This window comes from Mastomys coucha, unplaced genomic scaffold (assembly GCF_008632895.1).
Source record: "Mastomys coucha isolate ucsf_1 unplaced genomic scaffold, UCSF_Mcou_1 pScaffold22, whole genome shotgun sequence".
NCBI classification, from domain to species: domain Eukaryota; kingdom Metazoa; phylum Chordata; class Mammalia; order Rodentia; family Muridae; genus Mastomys; species Mastomys coucha.
In genome coordinates, this window is record NW_022196905.1 from 138,844,508 (window position 1) to 138,863,054 (window position 18,547).

The 18,547-nt window shown below is 45.0% G+C and overlaps 2 long non-coding RNA genes across 2 annotated transcripts in view; one reads left to right on the forward strand and one right to left on the reverse strand.

The window, feature by feature from the left end:
- Positions 1-690: 690 nt before the first annotated feature.
- Positions 691-4,007, forward strand: LOC116070996. The gene is made up of 4 exons (XR_004110661.1): positions 691-973; positions 1,404-1,476; positions 3,542-3,663; positions 3,910-4,007. It is a non-coding gene; the product is annotated as an uncharacterized LOC116070996 (long non-coding RNA).
- Positions 4,008-12,872: 8,865 nt separating this feature from the next.
- LOC116070997 overlaps positions 12,873-18,547 on the reverse strand; it is a 24,716-nt gene continuing 19,041 nt past the window's right edge. The window contains exon 2 of the long non-coding RNA XR_004110662.1: positions 12,873-13,143. This is a non-coding gene — a long non-coding RNA (uncharacterized LOC116070997). The remainder of the gene's footprint in view (positions 13,144-18,547) is intronic.

Here is an 18,547-nt window from a genome sequence, read left to right on the forward strand (position 1 = left end):
TGTGTGTGTGTGTGTGTGTGATTCTGAGACATCTCCTGTTGGGCTCTTGCCTTGCCTCCATTCCAAGAATAAAGTGGACAGTCTGCAAAAGCTAAACAAACAAGGCACTCCTTGGCATTGCGAGGATGCCAGTCTGGAGGACTTAGTGTGTTATAAAACCCTCAGGATGCCCACGGAGAGGGTACAGATGGCAGTCACAGCCCTGAGCTCTCAGTGACATCAGTATGCCAACCAAGAGTTGACTGAGTCTGTGGAGAACAGGTCTCCAAGGGGAGTAGAAGTCGCTCAATGATAGAACACTTGGCTAGTATGTGCAAGTCCCTGGGCCTGTCCCTAGCATAAATAAACGAGATAAAGCTAAATCAATAAAATTGGAACAAGAAAGGAATGGGTGTTTGATGGAGAAAATGGCGGAATACGGTATTGATGGGGACAAAAAGGAGTCTACAGCTCCACCCCTTGCAACTGCTATTCCATCTTCTCTTGAACCTCTTTCAGACAAATGAAGAAATTTTTCAGAGGAAATTTCTAGAAAGTTTCCTTACATGATGTTGAACACATGGGCAGGACTGGGTAGTCTCTCAACAGACAGGCTGACCCCCTGTCACATGAACCATTCATGGTAACAATGACGGGGTGGATCTCATCAGGTGGCCAGGCACAGAGCAGGCAGACAGCTTGCTGAAGCCAGGTACATCATGGGAGTTGGGCTGCTGTGGTGTACTCAAGTGATGGGGGCTGATGGGCACCCAATAGAGCTCCTCCAGGGATGCTAATTCCATTTTTCTCTGTGTCCTCAGGACTGAACAAACAGTTTTTTGTGTTCCTTGATGCTGGAGAGGCTGTGATTGGATACAGGGATGTGTTTCAGCTGAAGAACCCTCAAAGGACCCGGTGTTCTCACTAGATCCTGGAAGCAGCTTTTCAGCCTCCCCATAGCTCCGCGCAGCCAGGAAGTGAAGCATGCACTAGGGTCTGTAATTGCCTAATTAAATCAGGCACAGAGTGAAGGGGGATCTTTAGCAGGTGGGAGGAGCAGAAGGTGGGCATCTGAGGGCTTTTTCAGCCTGAGGTTCTGGGCCTTGAGTAAGCTCAGTCTTACGGCAGCTCACCCAGGTTCGGGGGATGAAGGTATCCAAGGACTAAGGATTCAGCCACAGCGGTTGACAAGGTGTTCAACCTGGCTTTCGGCTTCTTTCAGCCCGGAGGGCATATCAATTTCACTTTCATCAGTCCCAGACAAAGAGAAGGCTGTTAGTTAATTCTGTGCCCCAGGCTGTTCTGTTTTCTCTTTTTTTTTCTTGGTTATTGTCTAACACTGGCTCAAGTTCACTCAGGTCCTGCCTGGGGGAGGACCCTTGGGCCCCCCTCTTGATTGCAGAATTTATTTATTTATCCCACAGTTTTTCCCTGAGCTGGGTGGGGGCTGTCAGGCCCTGTGTATGATGCGGGAGAGTGACGTGATGAGGATAGAAGGTGAGCTTTGTGTAGCTGTTTGCTTGCTAGGCTGGGGTGGAGTGGGGATAGGGCAGCTCTATCTGTCTGTCTGTCTGTCTATCTATCTATCTATCTATCTATCTATCTATCTATCTATCTATCTACCTACCTACCTACCTGCCTGCCTTGTAAGACAAAATCATGTAGACCAGGATGACTCAAACTGGCTATGTAGCTGAAGATAACTGAACGTCCAACCTCTCAAGTGCTGGGATCACAGGCATGCACCACTATACCCACTCACATGCAGTGCCTGCAGGAACCAGAAGAACTGGAGGTACAGGCAGTTGTGAGCCATCTGCTGTGGTCATTGGAAACTAAAACATAGATCCTGGGAAGGCCAGCAAGAGGTCTTAACTGCCAGGCCATCTCGCCAGCCCCTTCACCTTACAAAACCCAGGGATTCTCCTGCTCTGCCCATGCAGTTCTGATTATAAACATTCACTTCACCAATACCCCTGCTTTTTCATATGGATTTGGGGGATCAAATTCAAGTCCTCATAGTTGCACAGCAAGCACTTTAGAAACTGAACGATCTCCCCAAATCTGAGACTCCTCAATAGTGTGGGAAGTAGAGACCCATGCCAAGCTGGTATACAGATGGGTTGATGTGACCCGGTAGGTTGTGCAGGATGAGATGCCAAAAGGTGGTATGACCCAGGTGCCATGTGAGGGGTGGCTAGGCATGAGTCAAGTCTTGGGCTTGGAAAAATCTCTCTGAGAAGTCTGATGTCCCATTGGCTGTGTGGCACCAAGATCCAAGATCACCTTCAAGTATGTTCATTGGGATTAGAAATTCAAGGGGGACGACACAGGTGTCTGAGATGGGCTTAAGGTTGGGAGGATAGAGGACATCCAGAGAGTGTCCCCAAGGAAGCTATACTAAATAAAAGTAGGGCACAGGCAGAGGGCAGAGCTAGGGCATATGTATGGTACCAGCACTGCTACTTTGCATGTTCCCTTCTAGTCTCTGTTCCCATGAGATACAGTCGTGGCTCTCCCAGCCCAAAAAGACACAGCACTCCAGTTATGTGACAAGTCACCCAATTGAGGCTCTTTGTCTGATGTGACAAGAAATTGATTTTTAAAGGATATAAATATAACAGCTATTCAATAAATCTTCTTTCAATGGGTTGTATATTTGGATGATAGATAGGTAGATGAATAGATAAACAGGTAGAGGGATGGAGAAATGAGTGGATGATAACTGAGTGGTTGAATAGATTGGTGATTAGAAGGATGGATAGGTATATGAATAAAGATAATAGGTGGACAGGTGAATGGCTAGATCAGTAGATAGACAGACAAGTAGATGTATGGATAAAATGACAAATGGATGGTGCTGTGAAAATTTCTTCCCTAGGGAGATGTTAGCAATGTCTACCCCTCCTCATAAGGTCCCAACAACAAACCAAAGTATGAGTCTGCCAAAGTTCACTCTAGGGAACTAATGAATCATACTTTGAATTACTGACACAAGTCAGGTAGTCTTACATAACATAATGAATACCCACAGAATTCACACAGAAAAGTTGGTGGCTCTATTCTGAAGACCTCTGATGGATGGGTAGGTGGATGGGTGTATATGTAAGTGGTGGTGGATAGATAGATGGATGTGTCGGCGGTGGGTAGATGCATGAGTGCTGGATAGATTGATGCATTGATGGGTAAATTGGTGGATGGGTAGATGGGTACATATATGGGTGATTGGCAGAGGGTTGGGTGGGTAGTAGGTAGACAGGTATCTATGTAGATGTGGATGGTGAGCAGATGGATGGATGTGTGGGTGATAGGCAGATGGATAGATGCATGGATGGATAGATGGATGGTGCATAGATAGTGAAACTATCGGTAGGTAGACGGGTACATATATGGATGGATTGTTAGAGGATTAGAGGTGTTAGTAGCAGCCAAGACACCAACACTGCCAATGAACAGCACTGCCTCAAATGGCACAGAACAACTGCATATATCCATGGCTGGCAAGCCTTGCTCAGACATTCAGGAAGTTCCTTATTTTCCCTGCACTCTGTTTTGGCTTTAGACAATGAGATGCGTACATGGGGACCTGGGAGAGCGGCTGATCCAAATCTACTCTGAAGACTTTCGATTTCAGTGGAAATAATGAGTGGAGATGAATAATGAAGACTTCGCCCTTCCCACGAGGTAGATGGAGCACAGGCTGAGGGTTGAGGGTTTCACTGGTTCTGGGAAGTCGGGGGTGGGGGTTCTATCCCATAACCTCTGAGTTTCCAAAGAGTCAGGATCTATCCAACTCTGAACTCAATGAGACCTTGAAGGCTGTTCCCAAAAGATGATCGAGAATTCAAGGGATGACTTGCGGATGAGTGGGTAGAGCAAGAGGGATTATTCTGATGAAAGATTCAGTTACATCTGGTTTGTTCCCATCAGTTCTATTTCATATAGTTTCTCTGGCACCTCACCAGGAGAATACTAAACAGGAGGTTTGGTCGTGCAGTTTTAATAAGGCCAACAAAGGAAGAAGAAGGCATCTGAGGATCCACGAGACTGTAAGCATGAACTCCACAGATTATCTGGCAGTTTCTTCATTTAGCAGTATAATTAGTCTCCTGCTGTGGACTCAACATTATGCTAATTACTGTGGGGGCTATAATGGTTTGGGTGTGTCTTCCCCCTAAAATGTATTAGAAACCTGTGTGTGTATGTGTGTGTGTGTGTGTGTGTGTGTGCATATTTGTGTGTGTGTATATGTTGGAAACTTGATCAATGCATCAGTGTCAGGGGTTCTACTGGGAAGTATGAGGTCATAAGGACTCCATTCTTCTGAATGGATTGATACCAATAATCAAAGGACTTGAAGTTGTAAGTTCTATTTTTGCTTCCTTTTTCTTTCTATCTTTGTCCAGCTGTTATGAGATGACAGACATAACAAGAAAGTCCTCTGTAGATGCTAGCATTTCCATCTTGGGATTCCTCCTAGTGCTCAGAACTATGACTCAATTAATTTCTATTCATTGTAAAAATACATGGTCCTGTGTATTCTGTGGTAGCAGAAGTATGTTTAAAAGGGTTCTAAACATCACAGGCCCCCAGTAGTTGCTCCTTGGATGGGAGGATGGGTGTGTGAATTGATGAGTGGATGGATGTGTTGATGGATGGGTAGATGAATGAATAGGTGGGTTTATATGTAGATGGTGGGTAGAAAGATGAACGGGGTAGATGGACAGATATCCTTAGAGTGGCTTAATGTGTGTATGCTGGCTAAGCAGGTAAATGCACATTTGCATGGAAGAATTCACAGGTGGGTGGATGAGTGGCTGGGTAGATAGATGAATGGATAGATGGCAAACAGATGGATAGGCAAATGGATGGATAGGTTGTGTATATTGATGGTGGGCATATAGATGAATGGGTAGATGGATATGTGATGCATATGTGAATAGGTGGATAGAGGGATAGAAGGGTAGATGTTGGGCAGATGGATGAATGAATGGATGATAGAAGGTAGATGCATAGGCAGGTGATGGGTAGGTGTGTCTCTGTGAGTGTGTGTACATGTGACTATATGGATAGATGAGTGGATAGGTGGATGGGTGTGTATGTGGATGGTGCATAGATGGATAGGTAAATCTATAAGTGAGCAGTTGAATAGACGAGTTTATGGTTTATGGATTATATATGGATGCATGGATAGAACGTAGCTGGGTAAATGGATGGATCTGTAGACGGATGGAGGTAAATAGTGTGTAGATGAACAGATGGTCGTGTAGTCCAGTTGTCCCAGCGTTTACTCTTGTCCCTTTGTATTGGTGTAAGGAGCATGACCTTCCTTCTTGTTCTTCTTTGTGTGAGCCTCCTCCTCTGTCCCATGATGGAGTCAGTTGCACATCGTGCACAGCTGTAGATCCTCCTTCTGACACCAGGGTCAGGTCTGATTTTTTTCATGTTTCTGTATGAGCAGCTTTGCTTTTCTCTATTACAGCCCAATTCCCTGGAGAGAAACAGAGCATCCAGTGTCTAGGGGAAACCTCCACCCCAAATAGACTTCCTGTCTCAGATAATAGCAAAAGCTTCATCACTGAATAGATTCCATTGAACTTTACATGAAGGGTGGGCTCCTCTCCAGTCCTGGACCGTTGGTACCACACTAGAGAAGTTCCCAGAAGTGTGGAACAAATCATGGGAATCTTTTATTTGCTATAATCACGTATCTAGGGACAGGAGAGTTGAGCCCCTGATGAGACATGTTGCCAAGGGTTGAAATCTGGGATGACTAATTAACCTTAGTTCCTATGACAACCCAGGGGAATGCCATCTGCCCCCTGGTGAAGAAGCATTCCTTTCAGTACCCTGGGGAGAGTGAGAGTAGGAAAGGCAATGGATAGGAAAAGTCAAAAGCTGTGGTCCCCACTGGGATGACAGAGGTATTTTAAGATGGTGGAATCAAAACTGTGTTCCTATCCTCAGCATCCTAAATACTGGGGAACCAAGACGTCTATGGAGGAACCCACCAGGGCATGCCTGCTCACCCATGATCTCTGAAAGTGTTAGATGGTCCATGGCAGGGAGATGAGAGCTTTGAACCAGCAACTGTCACTGTGGCTAATCCTGTTAGAGTCCTGCTGACCTACTTTGTGCTGACTTGAAGAATGTCACAGCTCTTGGATCCCATGTCCCAGAAGAACCACTAATGGGACAGGTGTCCGATATATGAATCTAAAACACGCCCCCTCCCCATGTGTTTCTGCATGTATATGCATGCTCATGCATGTGGAGATCAGGGGTCAACACGGTTATAGTCCTCAGTTGTCTTCTACTTTATTTGTGTGTAGGGGTCATGGGTGAGCCATGGCACATGCACATGCATGGAGGTCCAGAACAACTTTTGGGAGTTGGTTCTTGCTTTGTACTTTATTTGAGTATTAAGGTTTTGTCTTTACTGTGTATTGGGATGCTAACTGTGGACCCCCAAGACTTGGAGTCTGCACCTAGACCTGTGAGCCTGCCTCCAAGTTATTTCGGATTGGTAAGTAAAGACGCCAACAGCTAATAGCTGGGCAGGAGAGACATGGGTGAGGTTTAGGTTTCCTGGGCTTGGGTTGGAAGGAGTCCATTAGGAGAAGAAAGTGCAGGAGGAAGAAGAAGCCGCCAGGAGTTGGGTGAGCCATAAAGTTCACCTGAGGGCTGGCCGACTGGAGTTAAGAACAGCTCAGATGAAACACAGTAAGTAGTAAGTAACAATTGGGGGTTATCGATAGGAAAGAAGATTCTAATAGCATAAAAGGTAGGCAGCTGCCCAGCTCTTGTGCTGTTTATGGCTTATCGTAAATATAAAGGTCGTGTGTGTCTTATATTCAGGAACTAAATGGTCTAAGGTGAGGAAGAAACCTCTGGTTGAGATTAAATAATTTCTACATTTGAGGTAGGATCTTTCTTTTTTTCTGCTATTGCACAGTGTACTCTAGGTGAATCTCTTGTCTCTGCCTCCCATCTCACTGCAGTTAAATGTGGGGGATTACAGACAGTCTGTATCATATCCACTTTTTAAAATGTGAGCTCTAGGAATCTAAACTTGCATGGTCGAGCTGATGGCAAGTGCTTTTACCCTCTGAGTCATCTCCTTGGCCCTTATCTTATCTTTGAGGGGTTCTCACTGAACCTAGAGCTCTCTGATTCAGCTAGGCTGGCCGGCCAGGTGAACCCAGGCATCCTTGTATCTCTGCCTCAAAGTCACTGGGATTATGGGTCTACACTGCCATGGTTGGATTGACGTGCCATGGGCCATGCTGGGGATCCAAACACAGATCTTCATGTTTGCACAGCAAGCACTTAGCTGACTGAGCCACCTCTCTAGACCCCTAAACTTGTGTATATTTTTAGGTTAGTTAATTTGGGAGATGGCAAATGGAAGGAAGGAAGGAAGAAGGAAAGAAAGAAGAAAAAGGAAAAAAGAAGAGAAATTATGTATGCATTGTGGGAAACCTTTGACCCACAGCAACTGGCCTTTCCTTGGAGACATTTCAAATCCGATGTTAATTGACATTTGTCCTTTCCTCTGAGAAGGCCACTATTCTTGTGTCATTAGGGCACTGGGTGCTGAGCTATAGTCTTTATCTAGGGCAGACACTGCAGTAATTATCATAACAACCATCGAATCAGGAACTTTCTTTTGTATGTGTTGCTAGATGGGTATGCATATCCTATGACAGTCCTTATTTATCGTCCTGGGAACCTTCTAGGAATTCTCTGCATAAACAGAAGGGTCTAGATGTATTCACTTCTCCCTGGCTTCTTCCCCCAGCCACAAATAATGGCTGGGTGTCAAGGTCACCCTGCTCTCCATGGAAGCAAACCTCTTCTCTAAAGAAAGAATCTGAGAGGCTGGAAGGTGCCTGTGAAAGTTCATTTATCAGATTCCACATTGGTTGGGTAGAAACTATTTTTATGCAAGTTTTATATTCAGGAAGGGGAAGGTTTTGACATGTTTGCCCCTAATTAGTGGTGGAAAGCTTGTGGATTAATTTTGAAATAAGGCAAAACTCTGAGCAAGGTGGAGGGATTGTCCCTGGTGGGAAGTTAGAGCATGTTGTTCTCAGATGGGGAAGTCGGTAGTGTTCACTTGGCTGCCAGAGCCCAGTTGCCAGCTATGCCAGCTATGCCAGCTATGCCAGCCATGCCCTTGACCATGCTTTTGATAGGCAGCTAGATATGGATCCTACAGGGGCCCAGGGATCCATCTCTTCCTGCCATAAGAAGTTGCCTCTCGGGCTGGTGAGATGGCTCAGTGGTTAAGAGCACCGACTGCTCTTCCAGAGGTCATGAGTTCAAATCCCAGCAACCACATGGTGGCTCACAACCATCCTTAATGAGATCTGATGCCCTCTCCTGGTGTGTCTGAGGATAGCTACAGTGTACTTACATATAGTAATAAATAAAATATTTTTTTAAAAAGGCAGTCATTATTAAAAAAAAAAAAAAAGAAGCTGCCTCTCCCACTCCCCAATGGCCTTGCCCCTTTCAGATGGCACCTTAGCTTACAGCCTCTACCATATGATCATGGGTGGGCCCAGTGTCATGACAACAGCATCGTCTCTTCTCACAGAGGGCACAGTGTACTGACCAGCACAAAACCGTCTCAGGCTCTCAGCTCATTGATTTGTTAGCCTTGTGTGGGTATGTGTGTGTGTGTGTATGTGTGTGTGTGTGTGTGTGTGTGTGTACTCAAGTGTGCACATGTGCACATGTATGCACACATTGAGATCAGAGGACAACCTTGGGCATCATTACTCAGAAGTCATCCAGTTTTTTCAGACAGGGTCTCTCATTGTTCTGGAGCTCACTGATGAGGTGAGATTGGCTGGCCAATGAGCCCCAGGGGTCCCCCTGTTGGCAGCAATACAGTAATCCCCATTACTGGATTGTGGTCTTGGCACCACCATGCCCAATTTTTAAAATTTGAGCTCGAACCTCTGGGGATTGAACTCACATCCTCCTACATGCTTGACAAGCAATTTATGGACTGAACCGTCACTTCAGCACCTTGGACAGATCCTTTTATCATCCATAAGCCTTTGGTTTTGTTTTTGTTTTGTTTTTTGTTTTGTTTTGTTTTGTTTTTGCTTTTTATCCATAGAATGAGCAAGACATTTACTATATAAAGATGCAATGTATGTGAAACAAGATGCAAAACCAAAAACTTCATCATGCACACTTGGTTGCTTTTGGCATGTGTAGGTGGGTGTGGTCCACCTGAATACATGTTTGCATTGCGTGTGCAGGTGCATGTGCATGCATATGCATGTGCATGCCAAGATCAGAGGTTACCATTGGTAGGAGACTTCCTCGGTCACTGTTCACTCTATATACTGAGCATCTTGAACACAGACATTAGTGGTTTGGCTCATCTATCCAGACAGCTTGCTCTGGGGGGCCTCCTGTCTCTTCCTCCTTGGTATGGAGATCACAAGTAGGCTGTCATGACCACCTAGCACTGACCTGCATGCTTCTTTCACTGAACCATCTCTCCAGCTCTTCACTTTTGTTGTTGTTGCTACTGTTCATTTGTTTGTTTTGATACATTTTTTGAGACAGTGTCTCACTATATAGTCCAGACAGGTCTTGAACTCAAGCCTCGTGAATGCTGGGATTATAGGCATGTAATACCATAACTGGTTCTCTACCTAATCATTAATATATGCTGCTGGCTGCCAGCACCTGCTGGTCCCAATAGACACGAATCAACCCCAAGAACAAGGGAAAGGAAGAGAATCAGGGGGTGGCAGGATGGACTGCCTCTCCTCTCCTTACCATGAGTGTTTAGGACCTGTTTCCCATACACTGAATGTGCAGCAAAGGTGAATAATCGTGGACAGGCACAGCCAGTGGAGAGTCAAGGGCTTGCTTCTGAATAGTGCTAGTGATGAGGGGCTCAGAGCCTGCTCCCAGACAACTCTGTGAAGTATGGGTGGAACAATTGCTTCCCTGAATGGGGTGTCTCATCCAAGGCACACAAAGAACCATGTGCAGAAATCATTGATTCACATGGGGAGGCTGGTGTGTGCAACTCCCCTGGGAATCATAGGGGTTGGGGCTGGGGTTGGGGTTCCTTAAGGGGACAGTATAACAGCAGTAGGAGTGATTCTATGGCCCAACAGCTCCTTATTGATTCATCTCAGCCTCCAGTGACTCACAGCCTCCAGTGAGCTATTGTTGGGTCTGAAGGAGGCAAGTGGAAAACCAGGGAAGAAAGGTGTATGGAAGGGAATGTTCCGTTCTGTCCTAGGATAAAAGGCACCTGCTTGACAGAGTCAAGGGTAGGACGACATATAGAGCATGTCCTTGAAAACTCCCAGGCAGCCAGACTGAGTGGCAGAGAAGCCACCGGCAGCTGACAATGGGAAAAGCTGAGCAAGAAAGCATGATTGTACCCAGTCCTCAACATTCACAGAACTTCCGCTGGGACAAGGTCTCTTGCAGGCACTGCAGGATGAAAGCCCCCATCCCTATGCAGAGCTGGGTCACACACAAAACAAAAGCTGTTTGTTTTTGTCTTGTATATAAGCCAGGCTGGCATGGAATTTTTATGTAGTCCTAGCCTTGAACACGTCAGCCTCCTGCCTCCACCTCCTGAATGCAAGGATTATATTCATGTGGTACAACACCTGACATGGCAGTGAAAATTTTTATTATATATATACATATATATATATATATACACACACATATATAGTATATATGTGTGTGTACATATATAATAAAATTTATACATATGTATATATGTATACATATATATGCATATGTATAAATAGTAAAAGTATATAAAATATGTAATAAAAAGCATAAATATAAAAAGTATATTAAAAAGTATAAAATTGAAAAGTATATATACATATACTTTTATATGGTCAGTGGTCACAACCTGAATCTCCCAGAGGTCAATTCTATTTTCTTTTTCTTTTTCTTTCTCCCCATTCTCTCTTTCTGTATAATATGACTGCATTTGTGTGGCCAGAGGGTGATGTCAGGTGCCCCGCTCTTCACGTTATTCTCCTAAGGCAGAATCTCTCACTGAACCTAGAAGACCAGCAAGCCCCAGAGATCCTGTTTCCCCACAGTGCTGGAGATCCACTGAACCTAGGAGACCAGCAAACCCAGCGATCCTGTTTCCCCACAGTGCTGGGGTTCCACTGAACCTAGGAGACCAGCAAGCCCAGAGATCCTGTTTCCCCACAGTGCTGGGGTTCCACTGAACCTAGGAGACCAGCAAGCCCCAGTGATCCTGTTTCCCCACAGTGCTGGGGATCCACTGAACCTAGGAGACCAGCAAGCCCAGATATCCTGTTTCCCCACAGTGCTGGGGTTCCACTGAACCTAGGAGACCAGCAAGCCCCAGCGATCCTGTTTCCCCACAGTGCTCGGGTCCCAGGCAAGCATGGCCATAGCTGGCTTTTACATGGCTGGAAAGATCTGAACTAAGGTCCTCACAACTGAACAGCAAGTACAGTTATCCACTGAGACACCTCTCCTGCCACAGGGGCAGGGAGGGTGAATTTGTATCCTCACACATGTGCATTGATTTGGATGGGGGCAGTTTCATCTCAAGCAGAATTCTCACAGGTCTTGTTGAAGCAGAGTTCTCAGGGAAGAGTCATCTGGTGTCCCCACAGCGAGGCTTGCTGAAAGAACCACATAGCAAGGAGAAAGACTCACCTTGGAGAGCTAAGAAAACCCAGAGCCCTGTTCAACAGGAAGTAGGCAAAGTCACCTTAAAGAGACTAGCTCCCGTCAGCAGAACTATAATTGGATTTAATGTATAACTTATATAAAGACGGATTGCGTCGACAGGAAGGAAAGACCTTGGTGGGTCTCCTCTATCATCTGCCCTGGCCCTACCTGGGAGATAGGGCTATCTGGCTGGATCCTGATCTGCAGAGAGTGGAGCGTACCTGTGTGTGTCTGTGAGGGATTTTCTAGATTGGTTTAATTTAAGTGGGACGACCCACTGTGAACATAGGTAGTACCCTGCTGTGGACTGGAGCCCTGCAACTGTGTGAAAAGGAGAAAGTGGGCTGACTGTGGGCATTCATCTCTCTCTGCTTCTTGACCGTGAGTCCAGTGTGGCTAACTGCCTCACACTCCTGCTGCCAAGACAGATTGTATCCCCTCCAACCGTGAGCCAAATTTGGTTACAGCAAAGAGGAATGTAACTAATTGAGAACAGCCCCCAGGCTGACCAAGGCTGGCAGGTTGCTTTCCTGCCCTGCATTTGTAAGAGCGTCTCTAGGGGCTGACACTTTTGCACCGCTTGTCCTTGCCTTGGCTTGCTTTTGGCAATAAATAGTAGAGGATGTGATGTGAATTCAAGTGTAGATGTTTCAACATTGGAGTTGCAGGAACAAGTCACATGACTCTCTGAGCCAAGGCCCCTCCCCGTATCTTTTTGGTCTCTGGATATCAGTATTTGTTACTTATCTCCTTACTGTGAGAATACCTGCCAAGAAGCAGCCTAGGGGAGGAAGGGTTTATTTGGGTCACAGTTGAAGAGACGATAGTGCCCATCACAGATGGTCACATGACATCTGTAGCCAGGAAACAGAAAGAGGTGACTGGTTTAGCTCTCTCTCTCTCTCTCTCTCTCTCTCTCTCTCTCTCTCTCTCTCTCTCTCTGTCTGTCTCTCTCTCTCTCTCTCTCTCTCTCTCTCTTACACACACACACACACACACACACACACACACACTCCCTTTCATGCAAGGACCCCACCCCATGGATGCTTCTGCCCACATTCAGGTTCCTGCTTCTGTTAAGTTGTCTGGAAACATCCCCATAGACACACCCAGAGGTATCTTTCCACGGTGACTCTAAATCCAGTCATGTTGACAATGACAATCAGCTGTCAGAAGAGAGCAAAGATTTATTTTGGCTCACAGTTTCAGAGAGAATGCAGTCCTTCACTGTGGAACAAGGCATGGTGGGTAGGAATGATTCCATCCTTGGCAGTGGGATCCTGAGGCGGCAGGTCGACAATGGAGAGGAGTCAAGAGTGAGATGGCCTTTATAGGCTTAAGGTAGTGTCCTGCTTCTACCAGCTATGCTCCATCTCCTAAGTGCTCTACAGCTTTCAAGACAGTGGCAAGAAATAGGAACTGGGGTTTCAAATGATGAACCTGTAGGGGGGCATTGCAATTGGAAGTATAACAAAAGATTTTGCTAAACACATTGTCTTTAGCTCACAGTATTGATGGCAGATGCTCTTTGTTCTAGTGTGCTCTTTCTCCCTCCCTCTCTCTTCATTCTCCCCCACCCACTTTGCCCTCCCTTCCTTCTTTCTCCCTCCCTCCCTCTCTCTCTCTTTGGATCTAGCTGTATGAGTATTTACAGACTATGTCATAGAATCATATCCTTGCACCTCTTTTCCTTTCTTTTTTTTTCTTAGATATTTTCTTTATTTACATGTCATATTTCCCAGTTTCCCCTCCAAAAAACAAAAAAACAAAAAACAAAAAACAACAAGAACAAACCCCTGTTGGCATCCCCCTCCCCCTGTTCTCCACCCCACCCTCTCCCACTTACCGGCCCTGGCATTCCCCTACACTGGGGCACAGAACCTTCTCATTGATCCTTGCACTCTTATGTGATCTCATGCCCCTCAGACCATCCTTCGCTTTACCTGTACCCTTTCTCTGACCCGCCTCAGCTGTCCCTGTTATTTCGCACTTTCCTATAATATATAAATGGAAGCCTACAAGGTTCAGAAGGCTCAGCTGTCTGAGCAGGCTTCTTCCAGTCAGTGATGCCTTTGGATCTTAGGTCCCTGGTACTCTTTGTGTGTGTTTGTGTGTGTGTGTGTATGCACATGCACGTGTGTGTGTCATATGTATGCACATAGCTATGAGTGCATGTGTATATATGTACTCATTTGTGGACCATGTGCACGTGAAGGCCATAGAGGCCAGAGTAAATCTTCAAGTGACATTCCTCAGGTACCATCTGCCATTTTTTGAGACAGGTCTTTCACTGGCCTAGATCCTGCCCACATAGGGTAGGATGCCTGGCTAACAAATCCTAGGGATCTGCCGAGATCTGCTTCCCCAACTCTTGGATTAAACATTCACACCACCCTGACCAGGTATCGTGTGTGGCATCCAAGGATTAAACACAGCTGAGCCCTTTACCAACTGACCCATCTCTCCAGCCGAACTCATTCCTTTTTGATTGCCTAGTAGCTTTCCACAGCATGGATATACCTCAGTTTACCTTTCCCCAGGTGAGGGACATTGGCTCAGTGTTCAGAATTCTTTGGTGAATATAAATAAAACAGTCATGAATATTCATATCCGAGTTTTGTGAAAGCGCAAGTTTTCATTGGTCTCACAAATATTCAGAAATGTGACTACCTGGTTCATAGGAAGCTTTCTGAGAGATGTCCCAGCATCACAGGCCTTGGCGGCTGGCAAGTTTTCCTTTGTTTGTCTTGTGGCACACTCATCGACATGTAAATGGTGTCTCTCCATGGCTTACATTTGCATCTCCCTAATGGCTAATCGTGCTGAGCATGTCTTCATGTACTTATTTTCCATCTGTGTATTTTCTTTGGCAAGATGTTCAGATCTTTTGCCCACTTTAAAAAATTATGTTGTTTGTTTTCTTGAATGCTTTAGAGTTCTTTGTTTTCTACATACAAATCCCTAATTGTAGGTTTGGGTTTTTTTTTGTTTGTTTTTTGTTTGGGGTTTTTCTTGTTGTTGTTGTTTTTTATAGAATCTTCCTAAGTAGCCCAAGCTGGCCTAGAGCTTACGATTTCTTTCTGTGCATCCCAAGGGCTGGCTTTACAGGTGCTTGCCACCACACTGAGCAAAGTGGTGCTTTCTTTGTGTTTTATTTGGGATGCTAGGGCTGTAATCCAGCGTCTTTGCTCTTTAGTCAGGTGCTCTACCACTGAGCCACACCCCCAGCCCCTCACTGGGGGATGCTAGGTAGGAACTCTACTACTGAACCACACTCCAGCCCCCTCACTGGGGGATTCTAGGCAGGTGCTCTACCACTGAGCCACACCCCAGCCCCTCACTGGGGGATTCTAGGCAGGTGCTCTCCTAGTGAGCTCCTCATGTCTGATCTCATAACACACTACAACTGTGTTTGCTTTATATACTCCTGATCTCTCGGAACAATTCAGAGGGAGAGAAAAATACATTTAAACTTTTTACTTTCTTCCAAACTATTTTGGAATGTCTTAATTTCTCTACATAGGTACAAGTTTCTGTCTGGTGTTATATTTTTCCTCCCAAAGGATTATCTTCAACACAGCTCATATTATAGATGTGCAAATCATGAATTCTCTCTCTTTTTGTTTGGTTGGAAAAATCTTTATTTTATGATTGTTTTTGTGAGAGAAATCAGCAGTGACCTTCGTTTTCTTTGTTTTCCTTTCAAGACTTTAAATATATCATCCCTTTATCTTATATGCTTAAAAATACTACAACTATCTATCTATCCATCCATCCATCCATCCACCCACCCACCCACCCATCCATCCATCCATCCATCCATCCATCCATCCATCCATCCATCTATCTATCTATCTATCTATCTGTCTGTCTGTCTGTCTGTCTGTCTGTCTGTCTGTCTGTCTGTCTATCTATCTATTATGTGTGTGTGTTTCTGGGCACATATGCATATGTGTTGAGTGTGTTGAGATCAGAGGACAGGTCTGAGAAGTCTCTACTTCTCTACCCCCACCATGTGGGTTCTGGGGATTGAATCCCGGCCATCGGTGTTAGCAGCAAGTGCTTTGATCCAGTGAGCCATCTTGCCAGCCCATGACCTGCATACTTTTTTTTTTAAATAAAGGAATTTATTTGCTTATTCATTTATTTATTTATTTAATGTACATGAGTACACTGTCGCTGTCTTCAGACACACCAGAAGAGGGCATTGGATCCTGTAACAGATGGTTGTGAGCCACTATGTGGTTGCTGGGAATTGAACTCAGGGCCTCTGGAAGAGCAGCAGTCAGTGCTCTTAACCACTCAACCATCTCTCTAGCACTGCATGCTTTTTTTTATAAGACACTTCCACTGTTATTGTGTGCCTGCTTCTGTCTGGATGTGTCTATTTCTCTTTAGTTGCTTCTGGGATATGGTATTCATAATTAGTCTTTGGGACTGGGGATTTAGGATATGTCTGAGGGTTTTTTTTCCCTTATTAGCATATTGATGAAAGGTTATTTGCACTAGTGTGATCCTATGATCTCTTTAGATTTGTAATCTTACGTTATTTTATTTTGGAAAACAGTTGCTCAGCACCTCCATCACGGTTTATCTTTCTCATTGTCTCTCTCTTCGCCTTCTGGGGTCCCTGTGGTATGTATGGTAAACCAGGGGTGACTGTCCCACATGGAGAGAGAGGCTCTGTCCTGGATTGTTTTCTCTGCTTCTTGTCTTCTTTATGCTTCATGGGGAACAATGTCCCATGGACTTTTATAAAAGTCCAAAGATGACTGAGTGAAGCTGCTTGCTGCCAAGATGGATGCTTAGAACTCTGCCCCTAGGATCCATATGGTGGAAGCAGAGAACTGACTACACGGTGTGTTCTTAGACCTTCACATGCACACTTGGGCAGATGTTTGGAGGAGACCTGCTAGAGGGAGTTTGTACCTGCAGTTCTGTACTATAGATAGCATTCCCTGGGCCTTCAGAAAACAGTCTAAAATGATATTTGAATTCCCACCCACTTGCATGGCACCTGAAACCTTTTCCTCTTGTGCTCTGTTAGAGTTGATTTGACTATGCTTCCTCCCATCCACTCTCCCCTTCCTTTTTTTTTTTTTTTCCTTTTTTCTTTTTTAGATTACTGTCTCGGTTTCTTTTCTGTCGCGATAAATACCTTGGCCTAGAACAACTTGAAGTAGGGGGGCTCGTTGGCTTGTATTTCTAGGTGATGGCCCATCATTCAGGGAAGTCAAGGCAGGCAGCAGAAGCGTGAGGCCGTTGTTTGAATCAGATCCACGGTCGGGAAGAGCAGGGGGCAGTGAACGAATGCATGGCAGTGCTCAGTGCTCTCTCTCCCTTCCTCCCTCCCTCTCTCCTTTTCATGTCCAGGGTACAGCCCATGGAATGGTGTCACCCACCTCAATTAACCCAGTTAAGAAAATCTTTCATAGCCAAACCCACAACCCAATCTAATCCAGACAGTTCTGTATTAATCTAGAATCTAGCTGATTCTAGATTGCATTGACAGGTAAAACTAACCACCATAATTCAGACTGCACGACTGCCCTGCAAACTCGGCCTTTGGATGGGCTACAGGGAAGTTAGGAATCTCTTATTGTTGGAGTAGGAGTAATATCTTCCTGGCTTTCTGTATCCTAAAAGTCTGGTCTACTTAGTTTGAAGGCAAGGAAACAAAATAAATAGGTAAGAAGTGACTGTGGAATCAGACAGGGAGGTTTTTATTTTCATCAGTGGAGAAGTGGGGTGGGTACCCAAGAAGCCTGTGCTCCATCAGCTCCAGAACATGGCATCCTCAGAACAGGGATGGAGACATTTGTCAAAAATGCAAGAAGCAGAAAGGCTTGAAGTGGGCAGTAGTTAGTGGCCATGGAATGACTTATGGGGGTGGGGGGTGGGGCTGAGCCTGCCACTCGCCATGCTGGTGTGTTAAACCAGGGGTAAGGAGTTGCATCAGCTGCTTCCTGCTGGGTCTGAGAGATAAGAAGGGACACTCATTATCTAAGACGGTTGGTGTATGACCCTGCATCCCCCAGTGTTTGTTAAATGAGTCAAGTATGCTTTCTGTGGGCTGGAGAGATAGCTCAGAGGGTAGGGTTCATTCTGCTCTCACCGAGGACCCCTGTTCAGTTCCTAGCTTACCCATGTTATACGGCTCACAGCCATGTCTAATGCCAGCTCCAGAAGATCTGACATCCTTTCCTGAACTCTGAGGGTATTATTCACATGTGTGTGTACATGTGTATCCATAAGCATCCTTAGGTGTCTAGCTCAGGCACCGTTGGTCTTAGCTTTGACATAGTCTCCCACTGACTTGAAACTCACCAAGTGGGCTAGCATGACTGGCCAGTGAGCCTGATAGATCTATTTGTCTCTGCTTTGTGCTGTGCCCATGGAAGTCACTGATGTTGGGATTACAAGCATGAACATCACACCCAATGTAGTGTGTGTATGTGTGTGTGTGTGTGTGTGTGTGTGTGTCTCACAAGCCACAAGTTCTCTCTTTCAGAGTTGAACTCAGGTCATAAAGTTTGTTGACAAGAGCCTTTACCCATTGAGCCAATTCATCTGCCTGTAGCACTTTACATATATACATATACATACATATATATATACACACATATATAAGTATATATAAAACTTATTTATTTAAATATATAAATATCTTTATTTTATATTGATATAAAATATAAAGTATATATATACATATATATACATATATATACATATATATACACACACACATGTATACATATATAGATAGATAGATTTGGTTTGTTTTTTTAAACTTTTATTGCATTATGATGAGAAAAGTTACATGATTTCAATTTATCTGAATTTG